The following is a 23,635-nucleotide window of genomic DNA, read 5'->3' as shown; positions in this document are numbered from 1 at the left end:
CCAGAATTGGGGGAAAATAACAATGTAGTTGAGCTGATGCCCTAGTGAAGGTTAAGCTTCCTTCAGCTCTGTGTAGCTCCAAATTCCTGATTTTCCCCCAACAGACTTATTCAACCTTCTCCATACCTTCATTCAGTTGTTCATTGAAACCTTCTCTGGGCACATATATAAAATGAGACCTGCATCCATCTCTAGCCCCTTACCCTGCTTTATCCTCTTCTTTTCACTCTTATCACTGCCTCATTGTATTATATATCCAGTTGTTTTATATATTGTTTACCCTCTCACCTAAACATTAGCTCTCTGAGCACAAGACCTGGTCTATTTGTTCACTCTTATACCACTAGCACCTTATGCACGACACGTGATAGAAACTCAGTAAGTATCAGTCATTCCTGCCATGTATATAGAGTCTGACTGATGCTGAAGCTGAAACTCCAATACTTTGGCCACCTGATGTGGAGAGCTGACTCATCTGAAAAGACCCTGATGCTGGGAAAGATTGGAAGCAGGAGGAGAAGGGGACGGCAGAGGATGAGGTGGTTGGATGGCATCACCAACACAATGGACGTGGGTTTGGGTGGACTCCAGGAGTTGCTGATGGATAGGGAAGCCTGGTGTGCTGCAGTTCATGGGGTTGCAAAGAGTCAGACGTGACTGAGCGACTGAACTGAACTGAACTGAACGTAGAGTCTGAAAATGATTAAGACGTGGTTTCCACCTCCAAAGTATTCACAGGCTTTTTGGAGAGATAGACGCAAACATAAATGCAACTCATTCTATGAGAACTTGACCTGTATTCATGGGCTTCCCTGGTAGCTCAGCTGGTAAAGAATCTGCCTGCAATGCAGGAAGACCCTGGTTCCATTCCTAGGTTGGGAAGATCTGCTACAGAAGGGATATGCTACCTTCTCCAGTATTCTTGGGCTTCCCTGTTGGCTCAGCAGGTAAAGAATCCACCTGCAATGCAGGAGACCTGGGTTTGATCCCTGAGTTGGGAAGATCCCCTGGAGAAGGGAAAGGCTACCCACTCCCATATTCTGGCCTGGAAAATTCCATGGACTGTATAGTCCCTGGGGTCACAAAGAGTCGGACACGACTGAGCAACTTTCACTTTAATGACTTTAGCAAAAGTGATTTAACTGATTGGCTGTTGGACTCCATAGTGGGATGGTTGAGTTTATGTTTCAACTTGACTGCCATAGAGTACAAAGGTATTCGGTTGAGAGTGTTTCTATGAGAGTGTTCCTAGTTGAGATGAACATTTGAATCATAGACTGAAGAGAGTAAATTGTCTTCCCTAATGGGGTTGGCCTCATCCAATCAGTTGAAGGCATAAATGGAACAAAAAACCTGAGACCACACCAGCACCACCACTACCGCACCACCCTCCCACTCCCCAAGAGTAAGAGGGGACTCCTGCTTGAATACTCTGACCTTGGTCTTGTCTGATTTTTGCACTTGGACTGAACCGTTATCAGCTCTTCTTGGATCTCAAGCCTGTCAGCTTTCACACTGGAACTTGAACTATCAGCTCTTGGACCTTTAGATTCCAAAAATGGAATTCCACATTGGCTCTCCTGAGTCTGCAGCTTGCCAACTGCAGACCTGATGGCTTCTCAGACCCTATGACTACGTGAGCCAGCTCCTTATAATAAATATGTATTTCCAATAGATAGGTTTTCTTTCTCTGGAGAACACTGGCTAACCCAGTGGGCCAGGCAGGCACTTTGGAAAATGTCATGCCCTGCTTCTCTTAGAAGCAGATGCCAAATGGAATTAAATCTGCAAGAGGTTTACCGAAGGAAGTGCCTGTGAAGGATGAAGGGTAAAGTGAGAAACAGCAGTATAGTCAAGGATAGCCTTCAGTCCATGATACAGATCTGAGACCTATGAAAGGAAAGAGGAAGGAAGGATTGAGTAGGAAGAGTTTCAGACCACAGCACAGCTCTGAGAAACTTTCCGTTATCCTGGTGGAGAGTCCCCAAGCCAAAAGTGCCTCTTTGAAGAATCCCCCTTGAGAAAGGAATGACCCAACTCTCGTTCCCCGCACCCACCACTTCCCTACCTGCCTGTGCTCAGTCAGTGGCTGGGAGCAGCCCTGGGGATGTATGGCTTCGGAGTAAACACATTAATGGATCCAAAACAAGGCAGCTGGTGGCTATCTATCAGCTACACTCCATACCATGTTCTCCAAGCAGGGTACCTTCATGATCCGTTCTTTTAGAATGCCCTCTGTTTTAGAAAACCCACAAGCTTTCACAGATTTTGGTATCATAGAATCTCTATGTGGGAGGGACAGAGTATAAGAGGTGATCCCAGGAACGTATGTTAAAGCACATGGTCTGACTCAAATTATATATTTACCAAAGCCAACCTTAGAGCCATCCCCGCCCACAAGCCAGAATGGCATCAACTGAGAAAGACTGGTAGTGGGAATCAGGGGAAAGGAAGGCAGAGAAGCTGGACTGTCTGTCAAGTCTGCCAAGCCCAGTGGCATGGGAACAGCAGGCACTTAGGATTCTAAGTGATGGGAAGAGGATCTGGTCTTCGAAACCAATGATATATCAATCCATGGGCCAGCTTTGGTACCCATGCTCTACTTGACAGACCTCTGGCTGAGACTTTGAGGATCTGGATACATTTCAGTAGAGCTGGGAGGGAAATGGCAGAGATCAGCTTTCCTTAGTTGGAGCAGAAAAGCTCCCGTGAGTGGGCAGGGAAAGATAGGAGGCCACCTGTTCCTTTGGCAAACCAAAGAGTGCTTGTTTTGTTAAGTGATTAAAAATCAAGTTCTTTCTTTTGTTTCTCCTTTAGGATCAAAATTTATTAGCAGTTCAAACGCTTTTACGTGGTCTGGGCTTCCCCTGTAAACATTTTCCTTCTTTAGTGTATTTCTTCACTTCTGCAAATTAAGAGAACTGCCACTTAAAACTTGTCAAAAATAACCTTGTCAATTAATTCTGATGAAATCATAGTGATGAAGCATTAGTGCTAGACAGGAATTTGGAGATCCTTTATTGTTACATATACAGAGACTGAAACCCACAGAAATAATGATTGCCCAAGGTTAGTGGGGTGACTGATGGCAGGAAGAAGTCTGGAACCCCAAAGCTTTAGTTTTTAGGTTAGAGCTCTGCTCATCACAGCAGCCTAGCTTTCTTCTCTGATTGTACCCTGCTTTTTATTTTAAGTTCTCTAAGTTGAATACATACTTGGTTAGCCAAAGATTTTTCATAGTACCTTTTCTAAGAAATCACTTTTTTTCTCTGGTTAAGAGTTTTGAGACCTAACTTAATTTTAGAAAAACCAAACCAAACAAAAAAATGGCGCTGTAATTCAGGAGCGTGTGCAAATGCCATTGTCTTGAAAATTGACAATGGCAATAGCTTAACATAAACCCTGTGGAGGGAAAAAGAGAAAGTGAAAGTGTTAGTCACTCACACGTCTGACTCTTTGAGACCCCATGGACTGTAGCCCTTCAGCTTCCTCTGTCCATGGGATTTCCCAGGCAAGAATACTGGAGTGGGTGGCCATTCCCTTCCAGGAGATCTTCCCGACCCAGGGATGGAAACTGAGTCTCCGTGTTGCAGGCAGAAGGTCTCCTGCATTGCAGGCCAATTCTTTATCATCTGAGCCTCCTGAAATCATCTGGCTTTGTAGCTGGTAGAGCCAACCCTCGCTTACTGCTGTGGGAGATTCCACTGCTGCTTGTCTACAGACTCTGAAACTTCCATGAGCTGCAAGGAACTCTGACAAATATTTATGAAAACAGAGCCCCAGGAAAAGCAAATTAGGACTGGAACCCACACTTTTCTTTTAGTCAGATGATTGTCAATAACCTAATACTTTGAAAGATCCAAAGATGAGGGTTTTAATTTAAGACAAGCAAGGGCAAATGAGGAAGTCGTGTCCAAAGTCAGAGCATACTAGCAATGAGAATCACTATTAATTCCTTCTACCAGGCCCTGTTCTAGGGACTTTACATGGATGAAGAACTTTCACTGGGCAATGAGTCAGCTTCACCAGGTTATGTCCCAGTAACAAGCCCAAATCAGTAGCCTTATAACACAGTGGCTTATTTCTTATGTATTATATGTTGATTGTTATAGTAGAGGCTCTACTCCCCGTGTCTTCTTCATTCAGGATCTAGCATGAATGAAGGTGAAAGTGTTGGTCGCTCAGTTGTGTCTGACTCTTTGTGATCCCATGGACTGTATGTGCCAGGCTCCTCTATCCTTGGAATTCTCCTGGCAAGAAGACTGGAGTCGGTTGCCATTCCCTTCTCCAGGGGATCTTCCTGACCTAGGGATCCAACCTGGATCTCCTGCATTTGGGGCAGATTCTTTACCATCTGAGCCACCAGGGAAGCCCAGCATGAATGAGATGACCGTATGTGAGATAAGTCATCCTTGTGGCAGAAGAAAAAGAGCACAATGGCTCTGAAAACCTCTGCTCCCTCATGTCATGTGTAGCTCGAATTCCATAGGTCAAAGCAAGTCATACAGCCAAGCCTGATGCCAATGAAAGAAACACAAGTCATGAGATAATGGGTATGTGTTTAACATGAAAGGCAAAATATTTGAAACAATATTGCAATATACCACAATGAGAATCACCACTTTTATTAGCTCCTTTAATTAAAAAAAAAATAAACAAACTATGAGGTAAGTAAAGATATCATTTAATGTTGAAAGTATATAAAACACTTAAGAGACAGAACTAGGTAGGGTAAGTTCCCTTTCCCCCACTGGGAGCAAAGACTGCCACCATGTCCTGCCAGCCATTCACTGCACATTGTGGGATGTCAGTCCAGGATCCTGCTTCCAATGTGTAAGATCCTCTATCCATTAAAACATCGATGTCTCATAAAAAAGGAGACAGAGACAGAGCTGACGTTTGAACCCAAGCAGTCGGGCTCAAGAGTTCACACTTAATCAATAGGCTGTGTCGCTCTTCATAATACGATGCCTTTAGTCCAATAACCTTCTGACCCAGGTTCCCTCTCCTCCTCTCGGTCTACCAACAAGTAAAGTCCACCTAACACCTCACCCAGAGACTTCCACTGTCTGTGATTTTTACCTCTTTCCCACATGCACTTATTTATTCAAAAAATACACGTGTGCATCTGTGAACATGACATGATACAAAATGGTAGGCAGAGAGTGGTTACAAAAATAAATCAGAAATAGATGATGAGCCCTGTTCTCAGAAACCTAGTTGGGATATGTATATAAAGTGCGTGGAATAAAGTGGTAAATCATCAACACATATGAACCTACTGTTAATTGCTGTGGGGAAGTAATAAGAGATTTCATCTGAGGAGGGAGGCCTGAAAAAGGATGGGAGGGGAGCATAAGTTTGGCCTTTGAAGGAGGGGTTGGGTATGAGGATGTGCAGATGGAGGAGAAGGAATGGGATGCAGGAAAATGGGGCCCTCGAGGATGCAGTGGGCCAGCAGAGCCTTTAGTTCAAGGTACAGGTCCACCACGGACCTCAGAAGAGTGTGTGCTTTGACTCAGCAACACATACCCTGGCAAGAGTATGGAAGCCCTTGTCACCTGTCTTAAACTGGTGTTCCAATACTGGGCCACGCTGTTTAAAGTGACTCTATAGGAATATTTGTACAACTCCTGTAATTATCTTTGAATGGCACAATTATATTACATTGCGTTTAGTAATCATTAAGAACATTAATTTGATTAACATTACCTTCTAATATTTAGCAAACATTTGAAAATCCTGTTTTGGCTTTTCTTCATTAAAAATATATATATACCAGGGACTTCCCTGGTGGTCCAGTGGCTAAGACGACCCACTCCTAATGCAGGGGCCCTGGGTTCAATCCCTGATCAGGGAACTAGATCCCACATGCTGCAACTAAGAGTTAGCATGCCACAATTAAAGATTCTGCATGCCACACTAAAGATTCCAGGTGCCACAACTAAGACCAGGCGTGGCCAAATAAATAAATTAAATAAATGCATATAAAACAAATTTACCAGCAGCCTTAAAAATAAATTAAAGCAGATTTTATATCTTTCAATGTCCAACAGGTTCTATAGTAAAAGCACGGTAGAAAGAAAGTTCAAACATTTTGGGAAAATTGCTTTCATTCATTCAACCAACAAATATTTAAGGAACACTTAACAAGCTGTGATTCCAGGTATTGGGAATGAAGCAGTGAATAGAGGCACGCATTTCTGCCCCGATGGAGTCTGCATTCTGCTGAATACACAAAGAAGTAATGAGAATCAAAAGGCCAGATTGCAGATTTTTGAAGGAAGTGAACCTTGACTGTCAAGCTGACTATTCTCATTTTTCTTCTGAAGACTGTGCGGAGTCATCAAAGCATTTCCATAAGGAAGAGAGAGGTTTGCAGCCTAGTCTCTGGTAGGGACAACGTGGTTTAGCCCAGAAGTATATGGTGGACTTTGGCACCCTAGCTTCCCAGATGACTCAGTGGTAAAGACTCCACCTGTAATGCAGTTGACATAGGAGACTCAGGTTCGATCCCTGGGTCGGGAAGATACCCTGGAGAAGAAATGGCAACCCACTCCAGTATTCTTGCCTGGGAAACCCCATGCACAGAGGAGCCCGGTGGGCTACAGTCCATAGGGTTGCAAGAAGTGTTCGGCATGACTGAGCAATCATGGGCACAGACCCTAGCTTTGAAGTCTAACCTGACACTTAATAGCTGTGAAGCTTTGGGAAGGTGGCTTAACCTCTCTGAGCTTTAATTGCTACATCTGGAAAAGCAAAACACAATCCCTAACTTGCAGGATTAAATAAGATAATAAATACAGTAAACAGAACATAGACTAAGTGCTCAATCCCTTTTTGTTGTGATTATTATAATTATGAGGAAGAGGAACTGGCTTGGAGTATACATTTGAAATAACTGCATACTCATTTGAAGTAACTGCAGAGTAACTTCAGAAGTAACAACTTCCAAAGAGAGGTGTTGAGTTGACAGTCAGAAAGTTGGGAGGCCTTACACAAGCCCCTAAATTAATAATGACAATATATTCACATCTATTTTGTGAGCATCTACTGTGCTAATGATTTGATAAGGTTCAACCCAATTAGTTCTTCCAGTAGGCCTACAAGAAATACATGGTTGTCATCACTTAAAAAAAAAATTTTTTTTAATATAACTTTGTTTATTTTGGCTGTGTTGGGTCTTCCTTGTGACACAAGGGCTCTTCATTGCTTCGTGTGGGCTTTCTCTATTTGTAGTAAGCAGGGGCCACTCTCAAGCCAAGAGTGGAGAAGAGACTTGTATGATACTGTATGATATCACTTAGGTGCAATTTAAAAACAATACAAATGAATACACATGCAAAATAGAAACAAACTCAGGTTTAGGGGCTTCACTGGTGGCTCACTGATAAAGAACCTGCCTGCTGATACAGATGTGGGTTTGATCCTGGATTAGGATGATCCCCTGGAGGAGGAAATGGCAACCCACTCCAGTATTTTTGCCTGGAGAATCCCATGGACGGGGAGCCTGGCAGGCTACAGTCCATGAGGTCACAAAGAGTCGGGAATGACTTAGCAACTACACAGACTCTCCAGTTGCAGTTCTCAGACTTCTCACTGTGGTGGCTTCTCTTGCTGAGGAGCACTGGGTCTAAGGCATGCTGGTTCCCATTGTCGTGGTGCAGGGACATAGCAAGGGGGATTTAGTTCCTGGACCAGGGATCGCAGTCGTGTCCCCTGCTTTGGCAGATGGATTCTTAACCATTGGACCACCGGAGAAGTCCCTGTCATCACTATTTTAAAATGAAACAGATTTCTTTTCTACGTTTATCCCAGCCTACACAGCTGATAAGAGGCAGAACTTAAATTCGGGTCCCCTTGACTTAAACATTAAGAGTTTGGAGTGGCAAACTCAGAGGTGGCACTTCATTTAGTTTAAGAACAGTAACTGCCCACTCATCCATGCTCAGACCCCTCCCACGACCCTCCAGGAGGGTGGCCTGGATTCTCTGCTCTGCTTATGAGGTAACCACCTTGCCCATCTCCACAGCACCTTTTGTAGACTGGAGCTGATTTCATGGTTCCACTCAGATACCTATTCATAATCACAGACAGCTCCTTTGGCTCTGGAAAGGTCTGCATGTGCACTCAATCATGTCCAACTCTCTGCGACCCCAGGGACAGTAGCCTGCCAGGCTCCCCTGTCCATGGGATTTCCCAGGCAAGAATACTGGAGTGGGTTGCCATTTCCTACTCCAATCCAGGTTGACTCTATCTTTCTCTACTAATTTTGAGCAAGCTGCCTGAGACTGGGAGCCAGTGCAATAAAAATACACCAGTCCAAGAAGTCAAGACCCAAGTTCAGTCTGGATCTTCATCATTTATTACCTGTGTGTTTGGGGGAAAGTCCCTTACCCTTTTTGAGCCTCTCTTGCTCATTTGCAAATCAGAGAATGACCTCGGGCTCAGATCAAACAAGAGAAAAATAAGGTGGTTTGGAGAAGGAATCTGTAAATAGCAGCTGTTCCCTATGACATTTCTGTCCTACCGGTGGTCAACTGGAAGAGGGAAGAAAATCTAGGTTCTTAGCCCCCAGAAGTGGAGAAGGCAATGGCACCCCACTCCAGTACTCTTGCCTGGAAAATCCTACGGACAGAGGAGCCTGGAAGGCTGCAGTCCCTGGGGTCGCTGAGGGTCGGACACGACTGAACAACTTCATTTTCACTTTTCACTTTGACGCATTGGAGAAGGAAATGGCAACCCACTCCAGCGTTCTTGCCTGGAGAATCCCAGGGATGGGGGAGTCTGTTGGGCTGCCATCTCTGGGGTCACACAGAGTCGGACATGACTGAAGCGACTTAGCAGCAGCAGCAGCAGCCCCCAGAAGATGTCCAAGCCGTAAGCCACAGAATGCTCCCAAGAGAAACACCTCACCTGACCCTTGAATTAGACTGCATTGAACTTAAGTACAAACCTATTTCCACTCTTCTTTTGTTTCCCAAGGGCAGCTATATTGAGTCATTTTTCACTCAAGGAAAAGTGTCGCATTCACAGTTCTGCCCCTTCTATTTCGATGTTAATTTTAGCGTTACCTTTGCAGATTACAGGTTTCCGATTCCAAACAAGCCTTTCTTAGGACAGAATGGAGGCCGCTTTCTGACGGACTTAGCAGCTTAATATCAAGCTTTGCCATTTCTCCGTGAACAGCTTCTGGCAACAAAGTCTACTGGGGTATTCTTTCCTAATAATTTACTGTATGAGGAACCGACAAATTGGCTTCTGAAAATCCACCGCGCAAAAGTGGCCCTGGCCAGCGAGTGTCTGGGAAAAATTTTGATACGATCAGAAGAAGACACGATGCAGATTGTTCTGTGTGTTAGTCAGGGAAGCCTGATTTTGTTTCTCATTCCGGGTAAATCTCTTAAAAATATGAACTTGTCCCAGAGAGCAGAGACTTGCCTTTTCATCAACATCCACTCCTCACTTCGACCGTCTCAAAAGCAGGCATCTTCTTGTTTTTCTTTCCTTTTCCTTGAATGTGCGATCTGGCCAGTCGAAGGAAACACCAAAATGCCAGAGCAGTCGAGCGAATAATCGGCATTTACTCTGGGCTCCGCCACGTTTTCTAGCCAGAAGGACGGCAGAGTTGAATGAGTGGGGGTCTCCAGCATGTGGCTTTGTTCAGCGGGCCTGCCAAGCATTACTATTCCAGCCCTTAAGCCTGTGCCAGACTGTTAATGTCTTAATGCTTATTCAAGTGTCAGGGAGTGCTGGCAGATGTCAGGGAGAATGGGAGGCTGTCAATAAGGAAATGACTTACATTCACAGGGTGATTGCTGCCGTCTGTCAGGTAGCATTTGAGAAGATGTCAAGCTGAAAAGAAGGAAGCAGAGGGGAAAAAAAAAAAGAAGAAGGTGGCAGCAAACAGCATGGGGGGAGGGCCTTTTTTATTTTTATAAATTGTTTCAAGATATTTTATTTGCCTTTTTTTGTCTAGAGCTAAACACCAGATCCAGCAGTCATAGGTCAAGAAATAAACAAGCAGTTGTTTCCAACTTCTGAAAACCTTAAGCGTCAGTGTTGCGTGACTGGGGCCTTTTGTTTTTGACACACGAGAAATCATTCACACTCTTGCCCCAAGAAGACAGCAGGAGGCAGTTCCCTGGTCATCAGGAAACACACATGGTTTTCCTTGAAAGTGTATTAGTTGCTCAGTCATGTCCGACTCTTTGCGACACCCTGGACTGTAGACCGCCAGGCTGCTCTGTCACTGGAATTCTCCAGGCAAGGATAAAGAAGTGGGTAGTCATTCCCTTCTCCAGGGGATCTTCCCAACCCAGGGATTGAACCTGAGTCTCCTGCATTGCAGGCTGATTCTTTACCACATGAGCCACCAGGGAAATGCCGTGGTTTTCCTTACATTCTACATCTCATTCAGCCACGACTTACTACCTTCTCTGTGCCAGGCATGGTAGGTAACCCAAAGATTTGATGTATACACAAGTGTATTTAAAACCACATTTTTGAAATGTTAGGAAGGCAAAGGCTTCCTTGCTCTGTGGTTTTAACATTAAGAATTGGAACTGAGTAACATCCCATCTGTGTAACTTTGACAGCATCTGCCTTTCTTATTGCCTGTTTGGTGAGGAGACTTGGGGAACAGAGCTTTGGAGAAAGAGGTTTACAGGCAATCTTGCCTTTAAAAGCTTTTCTTAATTCTGGATCTGCTATGGTGGTTCTATTTATGGCCTTCTTGTGCATTAGAGGGCAGACAGAATGAAAACCACAACCACAGAAAACTAATCAATCTGATCACATGGACCACAGCCTTGTCTAACTCAATGAAACTATGAACCATGCCATGTAGGGCCACCCAAGGTCGTGGTGGAGAGTTCTGACACAATGTGATCTATTGGAGAAGGAAATGGCAAACCATCTCAGTATGCTTGCCTTGAGAACCCCATGAACAGTATGAAATCATCCACCTATCAACAAGGTAATTGATATATATCCTAACAGTGGAATACCCTGGAATACTTCTTACAGTGGGAAGATACCCTGGAGAAGGGAACGGCTACCCACTCCAGTGTTCTGGCCTGGAGAATTCCATGATGTATAGTCCATAGGTTCGCAAAGAGTTGAACACAACTGAGCGACTTTCACTCACTCACTCTGTGCCTGTGAAGCCCTATTCCTGTCTTTTTTCTGATCTTTATACCCGCTACCCCATCCCTCTGTGTATGTAAATGTCTGATGTCTGTGGCCAACACAACAATCTAATTACAAGGGGGAAAATGTAGATGTGGCTACAAAACTTAGCTTTGGATGGGTTGAAAGGATGGGTCCCTTAGAAATACCCTGGAAACATGAGAGCCCTCTGATGTTTATCCCTAATAATGAGAAAAACATCATTGCATTTAAAGGGGACATGGCAGTTCCATTCTTAGTTAATGATGGCTTTTTATAGAGCTGTCTGAGCTTAAGATATAATGTCTCATGTTGCTTAGTCATGTCTGACTCTTGTGACCCCATGAACTGCAGCATGCCAGGCTTCCCTGTCCATCACCAACTCCTGGAGCTTACTCAAACTCATGTCCATTGAGTCGATGCCATCCAGTGATGCCATCCAACCATCTCATCCTGTGTTGTCCCCTTCTCCTTCTGCCTTCAATCTTTCTCAGCATCAGGGTCTTTTCCAATGAGTCAGTTCTTCGCATCGGGTGGCCAAAGTATTGGAGCTTCAGCTTCAGCATCAGTCCTTCAAATGAATATTCGGACTGATTTCCTTTAGGATGGACTGGTTGGATCTCCTTGCAGTCCAAGGGACTCTCAAGAGTCTTCCCTCACACCACATATTTCCTACCATAACCTAGCTCCCTTTACTACTTTAGAAATTCTCCCAGGAGGAATAGAAGAGGGGAAGTTAGGCTCATTTGTGAGTTGCCATTGGACTACTTAAAGAAAAGCAGGTATTTTACTGATGGATACTCCAAGGTGAAAGGTGTCCAGGAATACAGGATACAAGGGCAGAGAACTTCTTCCCACAGAACCTGAGTCAACCAAGCTCCTGAAAGATGCCGCTGGAGGACTGGACTCCCTGGGGACAGAACAGGCTGGGATGAAAGCTATAGTCTAGACTTAGCTTTTTCATGCTGTTCATGGGGTTTGCAAGGCAAGAATACTGAAGTGGTTTGCTATTCCCTTCTCTGATAGAGCATGTTTTGTCAGAATTCTCCACTATGACCTGTCCGTCTTGGGTGGTACTACATGGCATGGCTCATAGTTTCACTGAGTGAGACAAGGCTGTGGTCCATGTGATCAGTTTGGTTAATTTTCTGTGATTGTGGTTTTCATTCTGTTTGCCCTCTGATGGATAAGGATAAGAGGCTTATGGAAGCTTCCTGATGGGAGAGATTGACTGTGGGGGAAACTGGGTCTTATTCTGATGTGCAGGACTATGCTCAGTAAATCTTTAATCCAATTTTCTGTTGATGGGTGGGGCTGTGTTCCATCCCTGTTGTTTGGCCTGAGGCCAAACTATAGTCAGGGTAATGAAGGTAATAGTGACCTCCTTCAACCAACAAAGGTCCATATAGTCAAAGCAATGGTTTTTCCAGTAGTCATGTATGGATGTGAGAGTTGGACTATAAAGAAAGCTGAGCACCAAAGAACTGATGCGTTTAACTGTGGTGTTGGAGAAGACTCTTGAGAGTCCCTTGGACTGCAAGGAGATCCAACCAGTCCATCCTAAAGGAAATCAGTCCGATTATTCATTGTAAGGACTGATACTGAAGCTGAAGCTCCAATACTTTGGCCACCGGATGCGAAGAACTGACTCATTGGAAAAGACCCTGATGCTGGGAAAGATTGAAAGCAGGAGGAGAAGGGGATGACAAAGGATGAGATGGTTGGATGGCATCATCGACTCAATGGACGTGAGTTTGAGCAAGTTCCAGGTTGCAAAGAGTTGGACACAATTGAGCAACTGAACTGAAACTGGAGACTTAGCCTGGACAGAGAGGTGGCCCCAGTGGCTCCGGCGGGGACCTCCAGGCCATCTCTCCCATCCCAATAGTTCAGAGGACACTGTGTGGGATTTGGATTCTGGACAAGAATGTGCTCTGTCCACATCATCACAGCCCCCCCCAGGAGCATCCCGCCCCCCGCTGCTTGGGCTGTGTACTCTGGATTTCGGGGGCACATGCCACATACCTTCATGGCTCTCACCCTAGTGGTGGAGGAGACCCCTAGCCTTTGAAGTGTCCTCTGAACCTTTGAAGTGCTCACTCCAAGAGAGTATCAGCAAATTACTCTCTGAAAAATGTGGCATTACTTAACCCATCCCAAGAGGCATTCTTCCAGGGACATGGCACATTTCAGGAAAAGGAAATTAAGTTTCTATCAGTTGAATTTACAACAGCTTTGCTTCTTTTCCTTGCTAAGTTGAAGCAGAGATCAAGCTAGACACCCTGTGGTTTGTATAGTAAGCTTTGAAACATCTTTCCTTGTTAGAGCTGTAACTTCTTTACCCTTACCTGCTCCACCCTCATGTACCCAAGTAATGTCAGTCTAAGGCCATCTCCTATATGCTGCCATATAGGATTCTGGGTAAAAGAGCATATCCATCAATCAATCCAGGACTAATGCTGAAATACATAAAAATACAGGAAAACACAACCTAAGCAATATTAGGACAAAATTCTGGAGATGTCACTAGAACATTATCAAGGCCCTAGGTTTCCTGTATGCATTTGTTTTCCCACTTGGTCATTTACCATGTACTGCTCATTTTACTGAAACATTCTATTTTAAAAAAATTAAAATCCGTAGCATTTTCAAAATATTTTGTTTTCCTCCCCTATCTTTCTAATTTCATGATTGCTATTATTATATATCTTTGTTTCTTTTATCCTGTTCTCTAACTGGATACCGGTCAGGGAGTAATAAGCAAAATGAAAATAACAAGGTCGACTAATTATGTCATTAATTAAGTACTTACTAAGTGCTGGGTTAAACTCTTCACATCTCCTCACTAAGATTTTAGGACAATCCACCATCCCTGTCATTACAGAAGACTGACGCTTAGAAATGGGAAATAACCTAAGGTCTCAGGTTTTGTAATCCCAGTGCAAGGTCATTTCCTCAGGGAACCACTCTCAATTAGGACATAGCCCTCTTTAAATGTTCTTATAATCTTATAACATCTTGTAACTTCCCTTCATATTTCTTATGAGAGTTTGTAATATTACATTTATTTGTGTAATTTTTTGAATAAAGTGTTTCTCCCCACTACACTCTGAGATCTAGGATAGCAGAAACCACATCTGTTTTTGCTATTACTGAGTCTGGTACATAGAAGTAGGATTATAATACATATTGAGTGAATAAATACTAAAATGTCTTAATTAGTGAATAAATGAGTCTTTGTCTAATTCTAAAACTTGAGAGTTTTAGTTTAGGTGGCAAAATTGCTTTTTAGATGAAGTCCTAGGTAACAGAATATGCAAAGTGCTATGTCAGTTCAGTCATTCAGACGTGTCCGACTCTTTGCGACCCCATGGACTGCAGCACGTCAGGCTTCCCTGTCCATCACCTATCTTTTTTTGGATTCTTTTCCCTTATCGGTTATTATAGAATGCTGAGTAGAGTTCCCTGCTAAACAATAGGTCCTTGTTGGTTATTTATCTTGTATACAGTAGTGTGTATATGCTACACACTCCCTTCTTATTTTACTTTTTATAACCATCCCAACCAGAATCTGACCAATACTTTGCTTTCTTTCTGGGCCTTCTCCAAATCAGTTCTTCAATGTTTCCCCAGCCTTCCTAGGACAACAGTCATCAGGTGGTCCTGATTTCTTCCTATTTTCTGAGTACTCTCTAGGCTCAAGGTAATACAAGTACCATAGTGAAAAGAAAAATGAGACATTCAATCAAATCTCCTGAATGGGAATTTGTCTGCAGGCCTGCTTCTGACTGGCCATTTGATTTTGAGCAAGTTATTTCACTCTTCTAGGTTTCCCATTGCCCATCTGTGGAAATGAGACTAATTCTCCATGAAGCTTATTCTGGAGTTGTTTTTCCTTTCTCTGCCCTATTTGTTTAGATCTATGTCATAAGAGCAGTAACAATAGTACATGCTTTCAACTTACACTTTCCAGAATCTTTTGTATTATTTGGTCACCATGTCAAAAGTCTGAGGATTTCCAGCTGGACACTATCGCTCCACTTCCAGATAAGGAAAGTGAGTTAAGACAGGAAAAGCATATATGACTTGGCAAGGTCACAGAGCCCCTAGACCACAGATATATCTGACTGTGGTCTGTCAGACGTCTATGGTATGTTGTATGCATTGCGCTGGGCAAAGTGCTAGCGATACAACACCAATCCCATATTTTTTTGGTAATGGAATATGCACACAAAGATTACCTGTTAACCAAAGGGAATAGATGCCAAGAGCCAAATGAGTAAACTACAATTCCTTTTCGTCTTATAGACTTGACTGTGAAGAAAGAATCCCTTCCTTTTTAGAAGAAATTCCCCCATTGTTGTGTGCTACACGCTCCCCTCTTATTTTCCTTTTTATAACCATGCTAACCAGGACCTGACCAATACTTCCCTATCCTTCTGGGCCTTCTCCAGATTAGTTCTTCAATTTTCCCCAGGCTTGCTAGGACAACAGCCATTAGGTTGCCCTAATTCTTCCGATCTTCTGTGTGCTCTCTAGGCTCAAAGTATTAGAAGTACCATAATGAAAAATGAGACATTCAGTCAAAACCCTATCTCCTGCAGCTGCTACATGGAAAGCAGAGATTAATTTTACTTTACATCATTATTCAATTGTATGTAAGCACTAGCCTTGGGATGGCTATCTTTCCACAATGGTCTGTTTGGACTTTAACTACTGTATGTTTTGATTTATTCCTAAGCCTTAAAATTCTGTAGAAGAACAAAAATCAAGACTGGAAGCTGTCTTGACCAGTTTCTTGTGGGGTTTTGTTTCTTTTTGACTCCGTGTTTTAGTTCTGATTATATGCAAAGCATGCAGGGCTTCGGTTTCATTTTCAGTGACATTGAGGAGCACCAGACGTGACTTGGAAACTCCACAGCAAGAATAAACACTAAAAGAAGATCTGGAATTTTTTCTATTAAGAAAATTACATTTTCTGAGGACTTTTGGTAGTGCTTTTAAGGAATTTAAAGTTTTGAATGTATTCACACAAATACAAACATGGTAAAGTAAGAAAAGGTGTCTTGAGCAGTTTGCTTCCTATCTCTCCCTCTCACTGTCTTGTCTCTTCCACCGAATAGCTAACCAACCACTTGTCAGTTCTTTGTTTATCAACCCAAAGATTTTTCAATGTAAAAAAAAGAATGCAATACAAGTATATATTCCTTCTTTTTTCCCTTTTTTTTACATAATAGCACACACTATATGATAATGTGTACCCTTTTTCACTAAACAATATATGAGCACTTCATATCAGTACACAGTTTCCTTATTATTGTCTATTGTTTTATATTAGCTGAGTGTTTGAATTCTGAGCATTTATCAAAACATATTTATTCAGCTCTTTAATGAGGGACAGTAAGTTGCTTCTAATATTTTACCTGAGGAAATGAATTAATACTTTGTTCACATGTTACTTCACATAGTGAGTGGAGTGTATCTATAGGATAATTTTCGTTAGCTCCTCTTGGTGAATCAAAAAGTGTGTAAGCTTGTAATCCTCCGCAACATGGATTTTTTTGCTAATCTGAGGAGTGAAAGAAAAAAGATACCTCAGTATAGTTTTAATTTACACTGTTGTCAGTATGAGTAAGAGGGAGCATCTGTTTAAAAACCTTTTCAAATACAAGCTGTGTGCATACTCTGATTTTCTCTTGGGCTCTTGATGATTTTCATTCAGACAAAGCACAACAAATAAGTGTATATTCACTATTTCCTAAGTTTGCTGTGGGGTAGGCTTCTTTGTTGGGAGAAGGTGGCTACTCTTACCTTCTTTGTAACTGAAGCTACATACAGGTGATTAGTTTTGGCAAGCCCCAACAAACCCTACATCTTTTCTTTCTATTTTTAAGATTTGACCAAGTTGAACTGGAACAAACAGAATTATATTTATCCCCAAAGTCCTTCTCTTTCTATTGCACTCCTCCACATGGTTGAAATTTGGTCAGTATAGGAAAGAAAAAACAAGTTCAACTAAGAAAAACTCCCAGTCTTTTTTCCTGTTAGTCATTTTAAAATCATTTGCCGGTTCTTACAATAAAACTGGAAGAACTGATAATGTGAGAAGAAAAAAAAAGTGGAATTGTCTAACAGAATAAATCTAACACTATCACTAAATGATGATTTGCTCTTTTTTCCTCTCTTTGAAGTTTGAAAACAATTTTTCAATCGACATACAGTTTTCAGAAACTTGGAAAAGCAATAGCATGTTCTGATATCTCTAAACATGTTATAAAATTAACCTATTGGCTTCCTAGTATGCCACATGTAAAACAAGGAAAACCTGAAGCATGAAAGGAGGATGAGGTGGCCTATACACTGAATATTGATTGATTGAGCATGTATTACTGAGCAGTAATTATTACCCAGGGCTTCCCTTGTGGCCCAGCTGGTAAAGAATCTGCCTGCAATGCGGGAGACCTGGGTTTGATCTCTGGGTTGGGGAGATCCCCTGGAGAAGGAAAAGGCTACCCACTCCAGTATTCTGGCCCGGAGAATTTCGTGGACTGTATAGTCCATGGGGTTACAAAGAGTCAGACACGACTGAGCGACTTTCGCGGTCACTTATGGGCCAGGCCTTCCACTGAGTGGGCTTCTCAGGTGGCACTAGTGGTAAAGAATCCTCCTGCCAATGCAGGAGATGCACGAGATGCAGGTTCAATCACTGGGTCAGGAAAATCCCCTGGAGTAGGAAATGGCAACCTGCTCTGGTATTCTTGCCTGGAAAATTCCATGGACAGAGGAACCTGGTCAGCTACAGTCCATGAGTCCATGGGACAGCAAAGAGTTGGACACAACTGAGTGACTGAGCACACTTCTACTGAACAGATCAAATACATGCATGTGTGCTAAGTCACTTCAGTCTTATCTGACTCTTTGTGACCCCAAGACTGTAGCCCGCCAGGCTCCTCTGTCCATGGAATTCTCCAGGCAAGAATACTGGAGTGGGTTGCCATGCCTTCCTCCAGGGGATCTTCCCCACCCAGTGATTGAACCTGTGTCTCTTTACCACTAGCACCACCTGGAAAGACCATGGAATACGAATTAGTAAATAAAGGCATGCTCCTGCCTTCTCAGAGCTGGGATCCTACTCTCATCCACCTTTACCCAGATTACAGTGAGGATTATCTGGAACAGCTTTGCAACAATACCAATGCCTGGACCCAAGGTAAGAAATTCTAGGGTTGCAACTCAGGAACAAGTATTTCTCAAAACTCCCCAGATGATTCTAAGAGAAGCCAGAGTTGAAAACCACCAGCCTACATACCCTAGAGGTAGCTACAAAACCACAACATGTTTTGAAGAGGAAGTGGTCGTGGAAATTTTCTATGATGTAATATGAACTACAGAGCATCAACTTTGAAGCATTCTTGCCATTTTTATCTAAAAATCAATAAAGCTTTAAGCCTCTCAATCCATTTTTTTGGATAACTTAGAGGATAGAAGGAAACGTTAAATGGCATCTCAAGGAAAAATATCATGGCACTTTCTCCAAGACAAATAGATTGGTTTCCTCACAAAGAAAGCAGTATCAAGAAAAGCAGAAAGGGGTTAGGAGTGGAGTGGGGACTGGTACACATTAAAAGAGAAGGAACAACAGAGTTTCAAGGGCTTCAATCCCTGAGTCAAGAAGATCCCTTGCAGTAGGAAATGACAACCCACTCCCTGGGTCAGGAAGATCCCTGGAGAAGGAAATGGCAACCCCCTCCAGTATTCTTGCCTGGGAAATCCCATGGACAGAGGAGCCTGGTGGGCTACAGTCCACAGGGTTGCCAAGAGTCAGACATGACTGAACACAGACACAAAGAAACAACAACCAAATAAAACACTTTACTTATGCCCTGGTTCACAAAATTCTTGGGGATAATTTTGAGGGACAATTTAGGAAATTTAAATTATATACTAGAAATTAGATGATATTAGTTAACATTGTCAATTTTTCTTAGGTGTTTAGAAATCTCAATATCACTGTCCAAGAATGTCCTTACTTTTAGGAGATGCATGTAGAAGTATTTAAGTGTGTCAGCAACTTTCAAATTGTTCTTCAGCAGCCCAAAAGGAAATCACAAATATAGACAAGCAAATAGAGTCGTATTTTTTAAGACATTTGAAAGACGCTGAAGTGTTAAAAATAGAAAGAGTCTGCTGAATAGTGATGATAATTATATTTAATTAACTACCAGTTATTGAGTTCTATGTTCCAGATACTGTACTAATGACTTTATATGTTGGTATTATTTCATTTGTAAATTTCACAAATGAGAAAACTGAAGCTTAAGTTCACACTGAACCAGATTTTGAACCAAGAGCTTCCTGTTTCCATTGTGGGTGATCTTGAGTATTACGTATGCAACATCGCTCTGCCCCAAAAAGTACACACACTTTGTATTTACTTCCATTACAGTGCTTGTTACCATGCAAGTCCAGCTAGTGTTTATGTGTCTACTCTATAGACTGTGTCTTCCTTGTCACAGGAAGACTATGATCTTTGGAGTCCTGCCCACCTGGATTCAGATCTTGGCTCTGTTACTTATTTGATGTTGTTCTTTGGCAATTTTTAAAAACTTCCCTCAGTTTCAGTTTCCTCTTTTGTGAAGATGGATATACTATAAAGTGTTTTATAGGACTGAAAGCACTTAGCACGGTTCTGGCATATAGTGAATGCCCAGTAAATGTTTCCTCTCTCCTTACCTTTTTAAATATTTGATTTGGATGACCACAAATGACTTTGGCTCATACTGAGAAACCCCCAATGCTCAGTGATTGCTCAGTGCTGAATCTTGCAATTGTGTCCATTCACTGTCAGCTTGGCATCAGGGACCATGGCTTTGAATCTCTGAAGTCTACAACAGGAGAATTCAACTAGTCTTTAAAAATATATATGTTTGTTAGCATTAAATCATTGGTATGCCTGGAGAAGGAAATGGCAACCCACTCCAGTATTCTTGCCTGGGAAATCCCATGAACAGAGGAACATGGTGTGCTACAGTCCATGGGCTCACAAAAAGAGTCAGACACGACTGAGCAACTAAACAACAGCAATAGAGTGCAGTGAGAATCTATATTTATTTTCTAAGAAAAAGGAAACACATACTTTTTAAATAGGACAGAGGCTGATATTGCTGGAGAAAACTTAGTAAAGATGTGTTTTGCTTTGAAAAAATAAAAATAAAATTAATGATCACTATGATAGTCATTGTGACTTCATTTATTAAGCTTGTGCCGGGTATTAAAAGTTCCCTCTAGGAACTTAAAATGATGATATTTTCAATGGGTTTATAAAATTCAGGCAGGAATAATTATTTGTAATATATTTTGGAACTAAGAAATGACATTCCAGGTAAATGGAAGAGTCTGAGTAAAGTCATAGAAATGGGAAAATGTAAAAAAATTTTTCCAGAGACAGGTAGTAAACTCAGTTGTATTACTATACATGTAAAAGCAAAATAAGAGGTAAGATTGGAAAGTTTGGTTGAAAACCTTCAGGCTTCAGTATGAAAAACTACTATCAGTTTTGGAGCAACTGAACAATTCAAGTTTCTGAGATCTCACATATCAGACCTAGTCTAATCTGGAAATGTGCTATATGCATATCTGTATGTGTCCTGTTGGGAGATGCAGGGGTGGGAGTTGGGTAGGTGGTCATTTCTCTATTCTCTGAATGCAATGGGACTAGAATGGTGAGGGAAAGTAAGGGAGATTTTGGGGGTAGAAAAATTAGAGGATATAGCTACTGACTGGGTGTAGGCAATAAACCTGGATAAAGAGGCCAAGTTGGCTTTGAGGTCTGTAGTCTGAGTAACTGAGAAAATAAAGGTACCATGATCAGAAGTGAGGAAGTCCAACTCCCCTCCCATCCAGGCTGCCGCATAACATTGAGCAGAGTTCCCTGTGCTATACACTAGGACCTTGTTGATTATCCATTTTAAATAGACCAGTGTGTACATGTCAGTCCCAAACTCCCTAACTATCTCTTCCTCCTGTCCTTCCTCCCTGGTAACCGTAAGTTCATTCTCTAAATCTGTGAGTCTGTTTCTGTTGTGTGCATAAGTCCATTTGTTAGATTTCTCACATAAGGGATGTCATACTACATTGCTCCTTTTCTGTCAGTATGACAATCTCCAGGTCTATCCATGTTGCTGCAAATGGGATTATTTCATTTTTAATGGCTGAGTAATATTCCATTGTATGTATTGTTACACATCTTTGGGCTTCTCTGGTAACTCAGCTGGTAAAGAATCTACCTGCAATGCAGGAGACCCTGGGTTGATCCCTGGGTCAGGAAGTTCCCCTGGAGAAAGGATAGGATACCCACTCCAGTATTCTTGGGCTCCCCTGGTGGCTCAGATGATAAAGAATCCACCTGCAATGTGGGAGACCTGGGTTTGATCCCTGGGTTGGAAAGATCCCCTGGAGAAGGGAATGGCAGCCCAGTCCAGTATTCTTGCCTGAAGAATCTCATGGACAGAGGAGCCTGGAGGGCTACAGTCTATGGGGTCACAAAGAGTCAGATACGACTGCATGACTAAGCACAGCACAGCACATCTTTATCCATTCCTGTGTCTTGGCTATTGTAAACAATGTTGCAATGAACATTCGGCTGCGTGTATTCTTTCGGGTTTGGGGGAGAATAGATGCATGTATTTTTATGTCTGAGTCCCTTTGCTCTCTACCTGAAACTATCACAACATAACTGTTTAATCAGTTTTTCTCCAATATAAAATAAAAAGTTAAAAAAAAAAACAAGTGAGAAAGTAATAATAATGAGCTGTTTCAAGGGACTTGAGAAATTTCCTGATGGAAAAGGTAAATTAGTTCATTTGTTAGATTCTGCTAGAATCTAGCTAGAGTTTGCTAGACTTGGACCTTCTTTTAATTAGTAACACCACAGCCCACCAATAGAGGCACCAATAAAGCTGAAGTCTTGAAGATCTCTCTCCCCTCAACTTGGGTAGCAGAACACCTAACATCCTGTGAGCTGATGCCTGGGCACAGAGCAAAGGAAAGGGCTTGGAGCAGCAGGCACAGACTGGCTTAGAAGAGCTCTCACCTGAAGCTTCATGGCTGTTCCATGGTCCATAGGATCTATAATTCCATCTGCCTCATAGATATTCTGGTTGAGAAAAAAGATATAACTCCGGAAAAGTAAGTTTAGGGTAGCTACATAGTATTAATAAATCAAAATATTACTCTCCTTTATTTATTCAATAGATACTGACACCTAATACCAAGTACTGTGGGCACTGTTGGCATTGTAGATTAGGTCTTTGTGTGAGTGCATTTTTATTCTAAGTATTCTATGAGCATTTTATTCTACATCTGATTCTAAGAGTAAGCACATAAATGGATAAACAGTTTTGGAGAATAATATTCTCCTAGGATTTTCTTGAAATATCTCTTAATTTTTAGAAAAGATCTAAAACTTACCTGTCTTGGCAATACTCATGACTGACTTCATATCCTTCAGGTCTAATTCAAGAGAAATCTTTTTGACCCCCTCTAAGCAAAGCCCAACAGCTGTTTCCCTCCCAGTAATGACCACCATCTGTAATGATTGTTTATTATTTATTCCCTTCTTTAATGTCTGTCTTACCCACGTGGATGGTAGCCTCATGACAGCAGGAATCTTGTCCGCTTTGTTCTCATGGGGTTTCCTTCTTCTAGGGCCAAACCCATAGAAGGTTCTTAGTAAACTGTGAAATTAGGGTGACCAACTGTGCCAGTGTGCCAGGAGCTAAGGGTTTGCCCAAGACATAGGATTTGGGGGGCTACAACCAGGATGCAGTGAAAAAAGTATGAAGCGAAAGTGTTAGTTGCTCAGTTGTGTTTGACTCTCTGCGACCCCATGCGACCCCAGGCTTCCCCATCCATGGAATTCTCTAGGCAAGAATACAGGGGGAGAGGGTAGCCATTCCCTTCTCCAGGAGATCTTCCCCACCCACAGATCAAACCCAGGTCTACTGCATTGCAGGCAGATTCTTTACCATCTGATTCTGTTCATGGAATTCTTCAGGGAAGAATACTGGAGTGGGTAGCCATTCCCTTTTCCAGGGGATCTTCCTGACCCAGGGATTGAGCCTGAGTCTCCTCCATTGCAGGTGGATTCTTTACTACTGAGCCACCAGGGAAGCCCAGAACCAGGGTAGTCCTGAGCAGATTGAGATGCTTGGTCACCCTATATGAAATGCACATCTGTTAGATAAGAAATTAGCCCCCCAGATTAGCCCCAGACCTTCAATCCCTGAAGCTGAATGTCAAAGCTTATGAAACCAGACGCAGAACAGAGGTATCAGTATGCCGTGTGATGGTGAGCTGCAGCCACTGCCTCTAGTGTTAGGCCGAGCCTTAGGCAAAGTGGCAACTGATCCCTGGGGACTCTTTGAAGCATCCTCATCACTATAACAATGCAGACAATGAACTCTGG

General features: G+C 42.5%; 1 protein-coding gene across 1 annotated transcript in view; it reads left to right on the top strand.

Moving 5' to 3' along the window:
- RASGEF1B (RasGEF domain family member 1B) overlaps nucleotides 1–23,635 on the top strand; it is a 660,869-nt gene that overhangs the window by 585,040 nt on the left and 52,194 nt on the right. The window lies entirely within an intron of this gene.

The sequence above is a fragment of the Bos taurus genome, chromosome 6, assembly GCF_002263795.3.
Source record: "Bos taurus isolate L1 Dominette 01449 registration number 42190680 breed Hereford chromosome 6, ARS-UCD2.0, whole genome shotgun sequence".
NCBI lineage: Eukaryota > Metazoa > Chordata > Mammalia > Artiodactyla > Bovidae > Bos > Bos taurus.
This window is presented reverse-complemented; position numbering and strand designations above follow the sequence as displayed.